Here is a 17,724-nt window from a genome sequence, read left to right on the forward strand (position 1 = left end):
CCAGTGGCCCACCCCCACTCCCGGTCTTGATAGAGGGGATGGGTGTGCCAAACCTGAGCGGTGCTGCCCGCCCCGTGTGACAGGTCACAATGCTCAGAGGGGGTAGCCAGGCCCAGCCCCACAGGACAGGAGCCCCAGGAGCTGCTGCTGCAGAGCGACTTTTAATTTTATTTCAGTTTATAGGTTGTTTTTAGTTTTATTTTGTATTTGTGGAAAACATGGGGCTCTAACTAGTTCTACTAACCCAATAATAACTGTCTCCAACTCCTGGGCCTGCTATCCCCTGTACAACCAGGTGAATGACAAAGGTGCTGCTCCTTGGTGAACAGAGTTATAATGAAGATCAAATGGCATATAAAGTTAATCATAATGCATTAAGGTGGCATTAATGTAGGTGTCACATGGACTTCCACAGAAAGGTCACCATCATTGAGCAATTAACTAATGGACCATTTCAAATTACTGAAGATTGTCAGAACTCTGCCGTCACACCTCTTCAGAATGCCTGAAAACAAAGAGTAGCTACATAGAAAATGGAAAGCAGGGTTAAAAGCTTCTTATAATAAGTCAGACTCACTAACACAAAGGAAGGGTCAATGAACTCTTATATAAGCATTTAGTCTCATTTTGGGGTGGTCCAGTCTTAATTCATCATCTAAAGTTTTTCATATTTACATCTTTGAAAGGAACAGTGGTAATAGTAGGATGATGAAAAAATGCTCTAGCTAACAGAGGTGGATCCACACTCCACAATTCAGCTCTAGATGCAAACTTTCCCAGGGAAGTTTGGATCTGGAGGTCTGGATCAGGCTCATATGTTTTAGTCATAAGGCTTGTAGGCTTGGTTCCGGTCACCTCCTTAGTGTGGAAGGTTCTTCATTTGCTTGAAGAGATTTCTGCTCGTTTCTTTCATTCCCTTTGACTAACATAATTTCACTTGTGTGAGCCAACAATATTCAGACTTAATCATCGAATCACAGAAATGTAGGGCTGGAAGAGACCTTGAGAGGTCATCAAGTCCAGCCCTCTGAGCTGAGCCAGGACTACGTAAACCTTGCCCATCCCTGGCAGGTGTTTGTCCAATCTGTTCTTAAAAACTTCCAGTGAGGGGGATTCCACAGCCTCCTTGAAAGCCTGTTCCCGATCGTAACTACCTTTATAATTAGAAAAATTTTCCTAATATCTAACTTAAATTTCCCTTGCTGCAGATTAAGCCCATTACTTCTTTCGTACCTTCAGTGGCCATGGAGAACAATGGATCCCTGTGCTCTTTGTAACAGCCCTTCACGTATCTGAAGACTGTTATTAGGCCACCCCGCAGTCTTCTCTTCTCAAGACTAAACATGCCCAGGTTTTTTTAGCTCTTCCTCATCGGTCAGGCTTTTTAAACCTTTTCTCATTTTTGTTGCTCTCCTCTGGACTCTCTCCAATTTGTCCAGATCTTTCCTAAAGTGTGGCCCCCAGAACTGGACAAAGTACTCCACTGAGACCTCACCAATGTTGAATAGAGCAGGACAATTACCTCCTGTGTCTGACCTTAGACTTTTTCATGACTGCATCACATTGTTGACTCATATTCAATTTGTGATCCACTTTAACCCCCAGAGCCTCTTCAGCAGTACTACCAGCTAGCTGATTATTCCCCATTTTGAAGTTGTGCAACTGATCTTTCCTTCCTAAGTGTAGTATTTTGCACTTTCCTTTATTGGATTTGATCTAGTTGATTTCAGACCAATCCTCTAATTCCTCAAGGTTGTTTTTGAATTCTAATCCTGTCCTCCAAAGTGCTTGCAACCCCTCCCAACTTGGTGTTACCTGCAAATTTTGTATACTCTCCACTCCATTATCCAAGTCATTAATGGAAATATTGAATAGTACCAAACCCCAGACTGACCCCTGAGGGCCCCACTAGATATACCTCTCAGTCTGATAGCAAACCACTGGTAACGAACAACTCTGTTAGTCTCTAAGGTGCCACAAGTACTCCTTTTCTTTGAGTTTGGTCTTTCAACCACCCACCTTATAGTAATTTCATCTAGACCACATTTTCCTAGCTTGCTTATGACAATGCTTAGGATGAATTTCATCAGGTCTTGTCGACTTGAATATATCAGACTTATCTACATTTCTTTAATCTGTTCATTCCCTATTTTGACTTGCATTCCTTGTTGTGTATATTAGTTATGTTGAGCATCTGGTCACCATTAGCCTTTTTGATGAAAACCAAAGCAAAATAGGAATCATCAGCCTTCTTGATCTTCTTTTTAGCTCTCCTTCCCCACTAAGTAGAGTATCTACACTTTCCTTCATCTTTCTCTTGATCCTAATGTATTCAAAGAACTTCTTCTTATTGCCTTATAAATCCCTGCTAGGTGTAGCTCCTTTTGTGCCTCAGCCTTTCTGATTTTGTTGCTTTGTGCTTGTGCTGTTCTCTTGTACCACTTTTTAGCAATTCATCCATGTTTCCACTTTCTTAGGATTCCTTTTTGATTGTCGGGTCCTTAAACAGCTCCTGATAGAGCCATATTGGCCTCTCACTTTTCTTCTTATCTTTCCTTCGCATTGGGATAGTTTGCAGTTGTTCCTTTAATATTGTCTCCTTGAGAAACTGCCAGATTTCCTGAACAACTTTATCCCTTAGATTTTCTTCCCACAGGACCTTACCTACTTGTCTGAGTGTGTTAAAGTCTGCCTTTTTGAATTCGATTGGCTTTATTCTGCTGCAGTGCTCTCATTCCTTCCTCTCCTTAGAATCATGAAATCTATCATTTCATGATCCCTTTCACCCAAAGATGAATAAGACAAAAGGTAAGACCCATAGTAAGGGTTAAGGAGGTGAGCAGTGTCTTGTACTAGTTCAAAGGAGAGGACTGGGCATCAAGGTGAGGATTTTCAAAGATACAGCTAGGAGTTAGGCACCCAACGCCCACTGGCCCTTTGTGCCTCTGATAATCTTCCCCAACACAACAGGGTTCTCTCTCTCCATGAAAAGGGGATAACATCATCTACCTCACAGGGGATTCAGAAGCTTAAAGTGCAGCCCTATTGTGAAAAGTGACTGAAAAAACGTGGCCTTGTGAGGTTCCATTTTTACTGACATAAGATCACAAATCAAGAGATTTTTTTCCCCTAACAGCTAACTGTGCCAAAACAGCCTAGGATCTGAAACTCAAGCTCAGTTCTTTCCTTCTCACACATCATCATCAATAATAAAGGTTCAGCAGGACAGCGGCTGCCCTCCATGACTCCTCTGCTACCCCATTGCCCTCCATTACACAGGTATGACTGATAGGAACAATTTTCTGCTGGTGATGCAGAAGAAGGAAGAGAATCCAGCTCACTCTTTCAGAGCTTTGTTGGTTGGGCAGGGCTAAGAGGAGTTAAAAACTGTAGAAGTGTATTTCTTTTCCGAGAGCCAGCAGGTCTGCCTGGGAGTGGATCTGGTGAGCGGGAAGGTGCTGCTTTTCTACAGTCACTTTTCAGAGTAAAACTGCACAGGACAATGTTTCTAAAGCATTTTGAGATCCACAGATGGAAGGCCTTGGAGAGGGCACGAAGTAAAACACTAACAAGATGACAGCAAAATCCCTTGGCTTAATGGCTCTTGGTTTGTTTTGTTTTTTGATGGGAATCACAGGGCGACAGCAAAAGGGAAAAAACGAACACAAGGTGAAGGTTCATCTCCTGACCATAAACGAGGGCAGGCGACAGTGAGGGCTGGAAATCAATGTGCAAAGTGTATGTTGTTTACTCGTCTCTGCGTGCAGATGAGAGAGCCATCTGACTTCAGCACGCAGCCACTTTCCCGGTAGCCGCCTGGTGCCTGCCTCCCTCTGCTCCAGCACTGCCATCGAAACAAACCGATACAGACTTGACGGCGCCAGCAAACCTGCAATAACTTGCTCGTTGCCACAGAGCTGCCAGGGCCCATCCCGTCACATATCTCCCTTCACAGTTCCTCCTTATTGCTCACCTGATAACGACAGGCTTGGCCATAATTGCTGGGGTGTGCTGCAAAGTGGCAGAGAAGTGGATAAGGAATAGCTGTCCCTTCGCTCTCAGTGTCAACGTGTCAAAGTTTATTCAAGGTTTTATGAGCCACTGAGCAAAACATCTGCTTTAGCTGGGTCCTGAGGTGTTAATTGCCGAGGAATTGGGAGATGGCCCTTGCAAGTCTATTGGACGTCTCTGAATTGGTTGACATATGGAGACATCTGTGTTAGGCTAAAACAGGTGTTTGGGAGAGGATCTGGGGGACGGAGAAGGGGATTTCTTCACATTTTCACCTTCTGGGGAAAGTTGCTGGTTGACAGCCTTAGAGAATAAAGACCTCTCTTCACCCATCCAACAGACAGAGTGTCTTGGCTGTGGAGATGTAGGCTTTCCCCAACACACTCCACCGCCCAGCCTCAGACCTGTCCTGGAATGATGACTTCGAAGGCTCAGAGGGCAAGTCTTCTGAGACAAAATCCTTGGCCTCACCACTCAGACTGCTAGATTGTGAGAGTGGGTTTTGTGATATGACTGCCAGTCCTTTAATGGCCCAACAGAGATCTCCAGTTCATTTTGCACATCAGCCACTGCACAGTCCCCAGGTAGTAATGGCTCCCAAGCCAGATTTGCAAAGGTAGTTAGATACCTAAAGATGCAGACAGGTACTTTTGAAAATCTCACTCACAGTCTATCTGCTTCTTTAGGCACCTAACTACCTTTGAAAATCTAGGCCTCAGTTAGGACCAACCTGAGCCAGATCAGACGGTTTGGGCCAGATGCTCAGTTTGGCGCAGTTCCAATGATTAGCCTGATTTATGCTAGTTGAGGAGCTCCTGGGTCCTGATGTCTCTTGAAAATATGGCCAGTTTATTTAGGTGCCTAAATGGGAGTTCAGAACATCTGAACATCTAGCCCCAGTTGTGGGTGCTTGGGGACCCTGAGAATGAATTCTTCTTGCTCAATTGCATGTGTGCGTACAGCAAAAAGAGCTGGCATTGCCCCCAACTACCTGAGCTCAACTAAGTGCATTCCATGAATACTTGCAGGACTATTTTCATCTTCAGGGAAAGTCTGAAGATAGAATTCAAATCCTCATGCTCCAAAAGCACAAGCTGACAGAGATTCACCACTAGTTGTCAGCCATAAAGGGCATATGACATACATATGAACAGTTTTGATTCTATTCAGCAGAAATCAGTAATGCACATACACACTATCCAGTTATATTAACCTATGGAACTCACTACTGCAGGATATTATTGAAACACATAGCTCAGCAAGATTTAAAAAATGGATTATACATATATACACATAGTAACTGTATTTGCAGTTATACTGTAGGGTAACAAAGATAATTATCAATCATCATGCTTCAGGACATTAACAATCAGCTAGGGTCAGGAAGGTTTCCTTATGCTATCATATTAAATAATTTGCCAAGTTTTCTCTGTCATAGAATCTTAGAATAACAGAGTTGGAAGGGATCTCTGGATGCCATCTAGTCCAACCCCCTGCCCAGAGCAGGACCAATACCAACTAAATCATCCCAGCCAGGGCTTTGTCAAGCCTGACTTTAAAAACTTCCAAGGAAGGGGATTCCACCACCTCCTTAGGTAATGCATTCCAGTGTTTCACCACCTTCCTAGTGAAAAAGTTTTTCCTAATTTCCAACCTAAACCTCCCCCACTGCAACTTGAGACCATTACTCCTTGTCCTGTCATCTGCTATCACTGAGAATAGTCTAGATCCATCCTCTTTGGGTCCATCTTTCAGGTAGTTAAAAGCAGCTATCAAATCCCTCCTCATTCTTCTCTTCCGTAGACTAAATAATCCCAGTTCCCTCAGCCTCTCCTCATAAGTCATGTGTTCCAGATCCCTAATAATTTTTGTGGCCCTTTGCTGGACTCTCTCCAATTTCTCCGCATCCTTCTTGTAGTGTGGGGCCCAAAACTGGACACAGTACTCCAGATGAGGCCTCACCAACGTCGAATAGAGGGGAACAATCACGTCCCTCGATCTGCTGGCAATGTCCCTACTTATACACCCCAAAATGCCATTGGCCTTCTTGGCAACAAGGGCACACTGTTGACTCAGATCCAGCTTCTCGTCCACTGTCACCCCTAGGTCCTTCTCTGCAGAACTGCTGCCGAGCCATTCGATCCCTAGTCTGTAGCGGTGCATTGGATTCTTCCGTCCTAAGTGCAGGACTCTGCATTTGTCCTTGTTGAACCTCATCAGATTTCTTTTGGTCCAATCCTCCAATTTGTCTAGGTCCCTCTGTATCCTATCCCTACCCTCCAGCGTATCTACCACTCCTCCCAGTTTAGTGTCATCCGCAAACTTGCTGAGGGTGCAATCCACACCATCCTCCAGATCATTAATGAAGATATTGAACAAAACCGGCCCAAGGACCGACCCTTGGGGCACTCCGCTAGATACCGGCTGCCAACTAGACATGGAGCCATTGATCACTACCCATTGAGCCCGACGATCTAGCCAACTTTCTACCCACCTTGTAGTGCATCCATCCAGCCCATACTTCTTTAACTTGCTGGCAAGAATACTGTGGGAGACCGTGTCAAAAGCTTTGCTAAAGTCGAGGAATAACACGTCCACTGCTTTCCCTTCATCCACAGAACCAGTTATCTCATCATAGAAGGCAATTAGATTAGTCAGGCATGACTTTCGTTTGGTGAATCCATGCTGACTGTTCCTGATCACTTTCCTCTCGTGTAAGTGCTTCAGAATTGATTCCTTGAGGTCCTGCTCCATGATTTTTCCGGGGACTGAGGTGAGGCTGACCGGCCTGTAGTTCCCAGGATCCTCCTTCTTCCCTTTTTTAAAGATGGGCACTACATTAGCCTTTTTCCAGTCTTCCAGGACTTCCCCCGATCGCCATGTGTTTTCAAAGATAATGGCCAATGGCTCTGCAATCACATCCACCAATTCCTTTAGCACTCTCAGATGCAATGCATCCGGCCCCATGGACTTGTGCACGTCCAGTTTTTCTAAATAGTCCCGAACCACTTCTTCCTTCACAGAGAGCTGGCCACCTCCTCCCCATGCTGTGCTGCCCAGTGCAGTAGTCTGGGAGCTGCCCTTGTTCATGAAGACAGAGGCAAAAAAAGCATTGAGTACATTAGCTTTTTCCACATTCTCTGTAACTAGGTTGCCTCCCTCATTCAGTAAGGGGCCCACACTTTCCTTGGCTTTCTTCTTATTGCCAACATACCTGAAGAAACCCTTCTTGTTTCTCTTAACATCTCTTGCTAGCTGCAACTCCAGGTGTGATTTAGCCTTCCTGATTTCATTCCTACATGCCCGAGCAATATTTATGTACTCATCCCTGGTCATTTGTCCAATCTTCCACTTCTTGTAAGCCTCTTTTTTGTGTTTAAGATCAGCAAGGATTTCACTGTTAAGCCAAGCTGGTCGCCTGCCATATTTACTATTCTTTCTACACATCGGGATGGTTTGTCCCTGTAACCTCAATAAGGATTCTTTAAAATACAGCCAGCTCTCCTGGACTCCTTTCCCCCTCATGTTATTCTCCCAGGGGATATTGCCCATCAGTTCCCTGAGGGAGTCAAAGTCTGCTTTTCTGAAGTCCAGGGTCCGTATTCTGCTGCTCTCCTTTCTTCCTTGTATCAGGATCCTGAACTTGACCATCTCACGGTCACTGCCTCCCAGGTTCCCATCCACTTTTGCTTCCCCTACTAATTCTTCCCGGTTTGTGAGCAGCAGGTCAAGAAGAGCTCTGCCCCTAGTTGGTTCCTCCAGCACTTGCACCAGGAAATTGTCCCCTACACTTTCCAAAAACTTCCTGGATTGTCTGTGCACCGCTGTATTGCTCTCCCAGCAGATATCAGGGTGATTGAAGTCGCCCATGAGAACCAGGGCGTGCGATCTAGTAGCTTCTGCAACTTGCCAGAAAAAAGCCTCGTCCACCTCACCCCCCTGGTCCGGTGGTCTATAGGAGACTCCCACCACGACATCACCCTTGTTGCTCACACTTCTAAACTTAATCCAGAGACTCTCAGGTTTTTCTGCAGTTTCATACTTGCGCTCTGAGCAGTCATACTGCTCCCTTACATACAGTGCAACTCCCCCACCTTTTCTGGCCTCCCTGTCCTTCTGAACAGTTTATACCCATCCATGACAGTACTCCAGTCATGCGAGTTATCCCACCAAGTCTCTGTTATTCCAGTCACGTCATAATTCCTTGCCTTCACCAGGACCTCCAGTTCTCCCTGCTTGTTTCCAAGGCTTTGTGCATTTGTATATAGGCACTTGAGATAACCTGCTGATCGCCCCTCATTCTCAGTATGAGGTAGGAGCCCTCCCCTCACAGACGTTCCTGCCTGTGCTTCCTCCCGGTATCCCACTTCCCCACTTACCTCAGGGCTTTGGTCTCCTTCCCCCGGTGAACCTAGTTTAAAGCCCTCCTCACTAGGTTAGCCAGCCTGCTCGCGAAGATGTTCTTCCCTCTCTTTGTTAAGTGGAGCCCGTCTCTGCCTAGCACTCCTCCTTCTTGGAACACCATCCCATGGTCGAAGAATCCAAAGCCTTCTCTCCGACACCACCTGCGTAGCCATTCGTTGACTTCCACGATTCGATGGTCCCTACCCTGGCCTTTTCCTTTCACGGGGAGGATGGACGAGAACACCACTTGCGCCTCAAACTCCTTTTATCCTCCTTCCCAGAGCCACGTGTCTGCAGTGATCCGCTCAAGGTCATTCTTAGCGGTATCATTGGTGCCCACGTGGAAAAGCAGGAAGAGGTAGTGGTCCAAGGGCTTGATGAGTCTCGGCAGACTCTCTGTCACTTCGCGAATCTTAGCCCCTGGCAAGCAGCAGACTTCTCTGTTTTCCCAGTCAGGGCGGGGGATAGATGACTTAGTCCCCCTGAGGAGAGAGTCATCTGGTTCTCTCTCTCCCTCTCCCGCCTTCTCTGAAACAATTAGCACATGCCACAGCTAGGAGAAGGACACTTGATTAGATGGACCATTGGTCTATTACTGTATGGAAATTCTCATGTTTCTTATATTTCCCTGCCCCTCCTCCTTCCTCCACTCCTCATTCACCAGAACAATCTTTTTAATAATGGCACCAATCACACAAGAAAGCAGCAGTTTCATAGATTCATAGATATTAAGGTCAGAAGGGACCATTATGATCATCTAGTCCGACCTCCTGCACAACGCAGGCCACAGAATCTCACCCACCCACTCCTGCGAAAAACTTCTCACCTACGTCTGAGCTATTGAAGTCCTCAAATCGTGGTTTAAAGACTTCAAGGAGCAGAAAATCCTCCAGCAAGAGACCCATGCCCCATGCTACAGAGGAAGGTGAAAAACCTCCAGGGCCTCTTTCAATCTGCCCTGGAGGAAAATTCCTTCCCAACCCCAAATATGGCAATCAGCTAAACCCTGAGCATATGGGCAAGATTCACCAGCCAGATACCCAGGAAAGAATTTTCTGTAGTAACTCAGATCCCACCCCATCTAACATCCCATCACAGGCCATTGGGCCTATTTACCATGAATATTTAAAGATCAATTAATTGCCAAAATCATGTTATCCCACCATAACATCTCCTCCATAAGCTTATAGAGTCTAATCTTAAAGCCATGTCCTTTACTATCCAGTGTCTGAGAGGATACAGATAGGTGATATTCTTTACATTTACAAATATCCTCATTTAGCCCTGTCACCTGAAGAAGGCAGGTGCTACAAGCTTCATTTGGAAAAGCCAGGGAAGGAATGGCCACCCCATTTTGCCCACATATGCAGCCTGAGTCAAAGGGAAGACTGGGAACATGACTAAGCCTATGAAACTCATCTGACAAAGGCCAGCATGCACATAGCAGATGGACATTATAAATAGAGGAATCCAATTGGCTAATGAAGGTTCCAGCTGTAAAAACAACTCATAAGCAGTTGCTCAAGCTACAACTCCTATGCCAGTCAGGAAAAATGTAGCAAAGAACTGTTATCCCAGAGATCCATCGCCCCCTTGCTTCATTATGCACCTGAGATATGAAAGTATATGGCTTCACTGCACATCCCATCACGTATTATAGCTGCTGGGCTCACGTCTGAAGGCTTGGTTTCGTTCAGATAAGCATCCGAACATCTGGATGAAAAGGCTGTTAAAGTTATCTTGCTTTTATCCCTTGGCTTCAAAGAAGTCATATTTCATATATATGCTACTAGAGCTTTGAATTATAACCCGCTGATGACTTTGTAGGGCTTATTTTTTTGCTAGCTCCCAATGTATGACAAATATATTATTTTTCCATATGGGATAAACTGGGTTTCAGAAACTTGGGAACAAGAGAACGGTCCAGTGATTGGGGGTAGGTGAGTATGTGACTGAAGACGAGGAAAGGTGAAGAAAAAGAAGTTGGAATTTCCAGGCAACTGGTCACCAGAGGAGATGGTACAAACGGACTATGGAGAAATGGGGAGCACAAACAAAAGGAGAGCACCAGGATTACATTATAATGGGGGGCGGAGGCACCAGTGACTGCAGAGCAGAGAAAGCGCTGAGTAAGAACCGTAGCTGTGGTACTACAAAGGGTCCACCCTGGCTCAGTCATAAATGAGACTAGCTCTGGAGGAGGGCTGGAAAATACCACTGCTGGACTATAAATCTCCCATTGACAGGGCCTGGCAAGCACCACCTAAGTGAAAGGTTGAAGTCAGTTCTGAAGCATATAATGACTCACTCAGGATTGAGGGAATTACAGTGAAAGGCGACACTTGATATAACAGCAGCATTAATAAGTAATCACCGCCTGTGTAAGTTTGGGCAGTTATAAAACATTGGCAGGCCACATCCTTCTTAATCTTACAAGCCTGGCTCGGGTGCACCGAACAAAATGCTGTTTATCAAATGCCCCAAGGGAAGGTCCTCCCAAGGATCAGCTGGGATAGAGTATACTTTACTCCTCAGCATCTGCCACACCCTCTCCTAGAGTCTCTGAAGATTCCGGTCAACTCCCCACTTTCACCTTTAATCCCACAAAAGAAATTATTCCTGGCCAAGTCCTGCATGGCGCACTGTACTCTAAACAAAACAAAGCGTTGGTAAGTAACACACAGCATCAGTGTAATCTGAGAAAAGAGCTTTTCGGTCATTAGAAATGCAGCTAAAACAAATAATAAATATGGTGCAGTGACATTTATGGTGAAAGCCGCCAGAGCTTAGGAGAATTCCCTGCCTGGTGCCGTAAAGGCCTTCCCAGCACCAGAGGCATTTAAAGTTAAATTAAAATCCTCATTAGCTGTTCTTGAGTGTGTTAGCGTTGATGAGGTCCCTGGTGGATGTGGTTTTATGAGCATGAAGTTAAACCTGTGTGGTATGGCTAAAGTGTGAGCTTTCAGTTGCACTGATGTAACCTGGGTGTGATAACCTCCCAATGACTGAGATATTCCATTGCCCGTGAACCTGGTCTGAATGCCATATACCATGAAAAAATGCTTCAGGGCTGGTTGAATCATAGAGGGAGATATAGGTATAGATACACTGATATGAATATAATAGAGCTGGTCTAAAGGTTTATGATGAAAAGTTTTGAACAAAACATTTCGACCACCTCTAAAAATGAAGGTGATGTGTCTAACTGGTACCAATACACCAGTGGCTCACTCCGATTCCTCCTTCCACCAGGATAGATATTACTCCCATCAGTTTAATTTTTAATCTTTAATTTTGTCAGTGGTAGGGAGAACATAAAACCCTTCAAAAGGAAGACCGTTAGAAATATTAAATGTATCCATCCATCCATAGATTATGATTAAGACTCAATCGAGGGGCATACTGATTCTGATGCCCTATGCCTAAAGAGCTACAAGTGGGAATGGGAGGAAATGGGCCTCATGGGGGAAGGGGAGAAGGACCATACGGAAGGAAAAATGGGAAAACAAGCCCCTTCAGGGCCTCTATACAAAGGATATGTGAATTGATAGAAATCCCCAAGGTAACTGGTTACCTAAATCTGTCTTTTTTCATGTGAGAAAGGTGGTACATCTTGCAGCATGGTATCCCCAGCACCATGGTGAGATTGTCCTCCCAACACCTTGATCAACCAATGGAGGATGAACTATGGCAAGGGGGAGGGACAATATTCAATCAACATGTTGCAATTTTCTTAATGTTGAGGGTCAAATCCTACATCGGACACCTACATTAAACATCTGCAAGAGATGGATGTTAACTCTGATGTATAGTGTGTTTAGATTTTCAGAAAGCCTTTGACAAGGTCCCTCTCCAAAGGCTCTTATGCAGAGTAAGCTGTCATGGGATAAGAGGGCAGGTCCTCTCGTGGATTGGTAACTGGTTAAAAGCTAGGAAACAAAGGGCAGGAATAAAGGGTCAGTTTTCAGAATGGAGAGAGGTAAATAGTGGTGTCCCCCAGTTACCAATCACTGGTTAAAAAGATAGGAAACAAAGGGCTGATCAGTCCTATTCAACATATTCCTAAATGATCTGGAAAAAGGGGTAAACAATGAGGTGACAAAATTTGCAGATGATACTAAACTACTCAAAATGGTTAATTCTGAAGCAAACTGCAAAGAGCTACAAAAAGATCTCACAAAACTGGGTGACTGGGCAACAAAATGGCAGATGAAATTCCGTGTTGATAAATGCAAAGCAATGCACATTGGAAAGCATAATTCCAACTATACATGTAAAATGATGGGGTCTAAATTAGCTGTTACCACTCAAGAAAGAAATCTTGGAGTCACTGTGAATAGTTCTCTGAAAACATCCACTCAATGTGCAGCAGCTGTCAAAAAAGCAACAGAACATTGGGAATCATTAAGAAAGGGATAGAAAATAGGACAGAAAATATCAGATTGCCTCTATATAAATCCCTGGTACACCCACATCTTGAATACTGCATGCAGATGTGGTTGCCCCATATCAAAAAAGATGAATGGAATTGGAAAAAGTTCAGAAAAGGGTAACACAAATGATTAGTGATATAGAACGGCTGCCATATGAGGAGAGATTAATAAGACTGGGACTTTTCAGCTTGGAAACGAGACCGCTAAGGGGGGATATGATAGAGATCTATAAAATCATGACTGGTGTGGAGAAAGTAAATAAGGAAGTGTTATTTACTCCTTCTCATAACACAAGAACTAGGGGTCACCCAATGAAATTAATAGGCAGCAGGTTTAAAACAAACAAAAAGAAGTATTTTTTCACACAATGCACAGTCAACCTGTGGAATTCCTTGACAGATAATATTGAGATGGCCAAGACTATAACAGGGCTCAAAAAAGAACTAGACAAGTTCATGGAGAATAGGTCCATCAATGGCTATTAGCCAGGATGGGCAGGGATGGTGTCCCTAGCCTCTGTTTGCCAGAAGCTGGGAATGAGTGACAGGGGATGAATCACATGATTACCTGTTCTGTTCATTCCCTCTGGGGCACCTGGCACTGGCCACTGTCGGAAGACAGGATACTGAGCTAGATGGACCTTTGGTCTGACCCAGTATAGCCATTCTTATGATGCCCTAGCCCAATTCAAGGAACTACACTTCACTTTCTCTCCTGAAGAGTTACTTAAACTGTATAGTTACTGTCACATTCCATCTTAGAAGTGGCTGTATTTCAATATTGAGTGAAACTAGGTGATCATTGTATTTTATGCACACATACATTCCTTTATATTGCTATACATTTATTTAAGGCTAGCAAACTGGGCTCTACAAATCATTTATTAATAATCATCAAAACAGTAATAATACTACACTGTCGTTAACACCATAATTTGTGTTGTTATAATAAGGTGGAGATGAGAAGAGTGATGCAACCATGATGCCTATAATTCCCCCTCTCCTCCTTCACTGGTAGGCACCATGAGAAGCAGAAATGCTGGCGAATCATACAGATTGCAAATGCAGTAAGGTATGTGGGAAGCTTAAGGGCTCCATCGGTTGCCTGTTACTGCACAGAATGCAGAAGGCTTTAATCCTGTGAACTGCACCTTCCCATCAGGTTAGGTCAGCCTGACAGTGGTTTCTCCTGGTTCATGTAAACACAGGATGCTGCTGCATCCGGCTGTTGGAAACTTAACTGCAACTTGTAGGCTCCTAGTGTATTCACAAAGGGAGTTTTCCAGCCTTATCTTTATTAACTGTGAATTTATCTCCCTCCTCAGATATGGCGTCGGAAGAGGGAGTGACCTGGGTGGCGGGAGTTCTCTGATGTACAAGGATCACATGCAATAAACAAGCCAGAGTGTGACTGCGTTCACTTATGCCCATTTTAATTGCACCCTTTAAAGCACACATTTAAACACGCAATCCCTGTGACCAAAGGTAAAAGGGAGTGAGTGTAAGCAAGCAATCTCTTGATAAGACAACAACATTTCAAAACACCATAAATTAATTCCCAGGGCTAATTTGCCAGAGAGCAATGGAGATAATAAATCTCATCGTCAGCATTAATGGTGGTGGAAGAATCTGTTTCACGTGCCTGCCAGCACACTACCGGAGCAATGCCACAGGATGGAGACATTCTGGCTCCCGTGGTGGTGGGGGGGACATGTGGAAGCCTGCTGCAGCCTGAACTGGTGGGATTACATACATCTACCCAGAGCTACACTGGAGGGGAAAGAAGAAAAGAAAGGATTCATTTCACCAACCCATTCATGTAATGAGACAAGGCTGGGAAATTTCACATAGCGAAATGCAAAGGGGATCCCTAAGGGCAAAGGCAAGAAATCACCCCAAAAGCACATCTAAATTACTGTTGATTAATGAGCCAAGAGGGATAGGGTGAGTAAGGGAAGGAACATGTGCAATTTAAGGCCATGTACTGCCTTTGACCAATGCATGGACCTCCTATTCAGGTCAATGGGAGTTCCCCATGCACAGGAGTGTTGTATGTGGCCCTGAACATTGACAACCCTGTCTCTCAAGCACACAAAACCCCTCTTTCAGGAACATGGTGCTATCTTTTGAGCCCTCTCCCCTTACGATAGACCCTTCCAGTATTGTACAGGTAGCAGGCAAAAGTCTGATCATTAAAACATCACCGCACTATAAGGACTAGGCAGAGCCTTGGGCACTGACCCTGCTTCTTACACCAGAGCCCACCTTGAGACATCCCCTACATGGAGACCAAGTGGGATAAAGTCAACAGAGCCAGATACCTGAAAAAGGGGGAAACCTCGATTTCCCCATTAGGGTAACTTCCCAGCCACTTTGTGCTGGGCAGGTAGAGTGACCTAAGGGATTCAGTACTAGACTGGGAGTTAGGAGATCTGAGTTTTATTTGCAGTTCTGCCACTGGTCAGCTGGGTGACTTAGGCACTTCCCATCTCTGTGCTTCAGTTTCTCCTCTCACCCTTTGTCTGTCTTGCCTATTTAGATCAGAAGCTCTTCAGGCAAGCACTGTGTCTCCCTGAGTGTGTGAACAGTCCCTAGCACAAGACCCCTGTCTCGTGGAGGCCTCTAGATGCTACTGTAATATAAATAAATAATAATACTAACAATACAGCCAGACAATGATCTGCAGCCTCTTCTTCTTCTAGCCTTAGTCCCATCTATATGGGGTCGGCTATTCGAGGCCTTCTCCATTCCAGTCTATCTTGAAGCAATTCCTCAAACACTGCAGCTGACCCGATCTTTTTGTATGACGTCCATGCATCTAGGTTTAGACTTTCCGACCCTTTCTTACCCACCGCTTCTAAGTTTAACACCTTGCTTCCTATATATTTTTCCGATCTTCTTTTCACATGCCCACACCATCTATGCCTGGATTCCCTCAGCTTTCCTGCAACGTTCTGAAGACTAAGCCCTCTATTCCAAGTTAGGATATGCCCTTAATTTAGAGAATGGTATTCTAATATTGTCAGTATTCTTTGCTGTGCTGGGGTACTCTTTTGCCTGCTCTTATAGCAAAAAGCCCCAAAAGAACATAAATAAAACCAGCTGCAACATAGCAAAACTACATACAAGTACAAACCACAGGAGAGTCTCCAAAGGACTGGAGGCTGGTTCAGATAAGCAGCCAAAAGTTGAGAAGCGTATTCCAACTATCCTGAACGTGGGGGCCCTGACGTTTTGAAACCCTGCTGACTTTGATTTTAAAATTCAGTTTGTTTTACCTGGACTATTAACAACATTATTATTGGGGCTAAGCAGTCCTGCATATCTGGCATGAATTCCTAGGCTCCTCTCTGCATCAGTGAATAAATACAATAGCCCATGTACAAAAATAATATATATTCCATTCATATATCTACACATAATATATAACACACCCATGCACGGGTATATATTTCATTAAATGTATTGCACACATACATTAGGCATAATACCAGATGCATATATGACAATACATTAAAGATTTTAAAAATAATTTAGAAAACTGACCAATTTCCATAACATTTTAGCTGTCATGGCATATGGTATTTTAAATACTATGCAAATTGGCAGATTTTAAAATATTTGTCATATATTATCACAAACGTTTTATATAGGAAATATACAGGGAATATTGTATTAATTCCAGATGGTTGATATCCAAACCCTCTGATATATGAATGATCTCTAGAGTGTCCTATATTTTCACTGTTTCGTGCGCTTTGCTTCTGGTTAAAACTGAAGAAGCAATTCATTGTGCTTTTGTCAGCTAGAGCAAAATGTCTTGCCTTTGAAATGAAAAGACCCTTAAAAGGGTCAGGTGAATGGTTCAGCAATGGTGAATGGCCCAAGTCTGGTCTCTAAACGAAGGATTTGGTAGAACCAAAAAAATGAGAGTGTCTTTTGTATGGAGCAAGGGCTAAACTATCCTCCATCTTCACTGTTTCATTCCCTGTATCATTAGCAATTGAGAACAGTGAATTCTCAGATTAGCCAAGATGAATGTCTCATCTGAGGTTCAATTTAATCTACATTTACAGTACCAATTATTTGTATAATGCCATTCCTGCAAAAGTAGTGCAGAGTTCTCCATAGACAAGTGCAGTTGCATGAAAACTATGGCACAACATAGGTAGCTTCTGAGGGTTCAAGATAGGCAAAAGGATGAACAGAAGTGCAGGATCAATGAGTCAGGCAGGAAAAGTGAGCAAAGTATACCAAGCTGGGAAGTGGGTTTTGAGTGTTTATCAGAGACAGGGTTAAACATCATAGGCCACAAGAGGAGATGGATCTTCTCTTACAGCATGGGGGGGATGGGAGGGGGGAGAAATCCATGGAAAATGTCTTTAAGTAAACAAAAAACAAACAAAAAAAACAAAAAAATCCCTGAAAATTTCAGTCAAAAATATTTTGGTTTCTGATTTTCTGATGAAAAAAATCAAACATTTGCAATGAAAGCAGCCACTTTCTGTGAAAATAGATCCCAAACTCCATTTTCCATAAAAAATGTTGAGACAGCAAACTTTCAACCAGCCCCACTTTTTCTATGGTATTGACTTGCAATACATTGGAACCTACTGTCACACATTATGGGTAAAGCTGTATGTGTGACACTAAGCAAAAATCTGCCCTCTGCTACAGCCACGAAACTACATTTACTTCTATGCATGGGCATAACTGACGGCAGAATTTAGGTCTGTATCCAGTCTTTAGAGAAGATACCCTCTTGCTTAAAAAAGAGAAAAGGATGCCATTAAAACATAACCATCCCTGTTGAGGGACATGTGTGAACGGGCTAATTGACAGCCACAAAGACCATGTTTATTGACTTGGAACCTGTT

Source organism: Caretta caretta, chromosome 15 (genome assembly GCF_965140235.1).
Source record: "Caretta caretta isolate rCarCar2 chromosome 15, rCarCar1.hap1, whole genome shotgun sequence".
NCBI classification, from domain to species: domain Eukaryota; kingdom Metazoa; phylum Chordata; order Testudines; family Cheloniidae; genus Caretta; species Caretta caretta.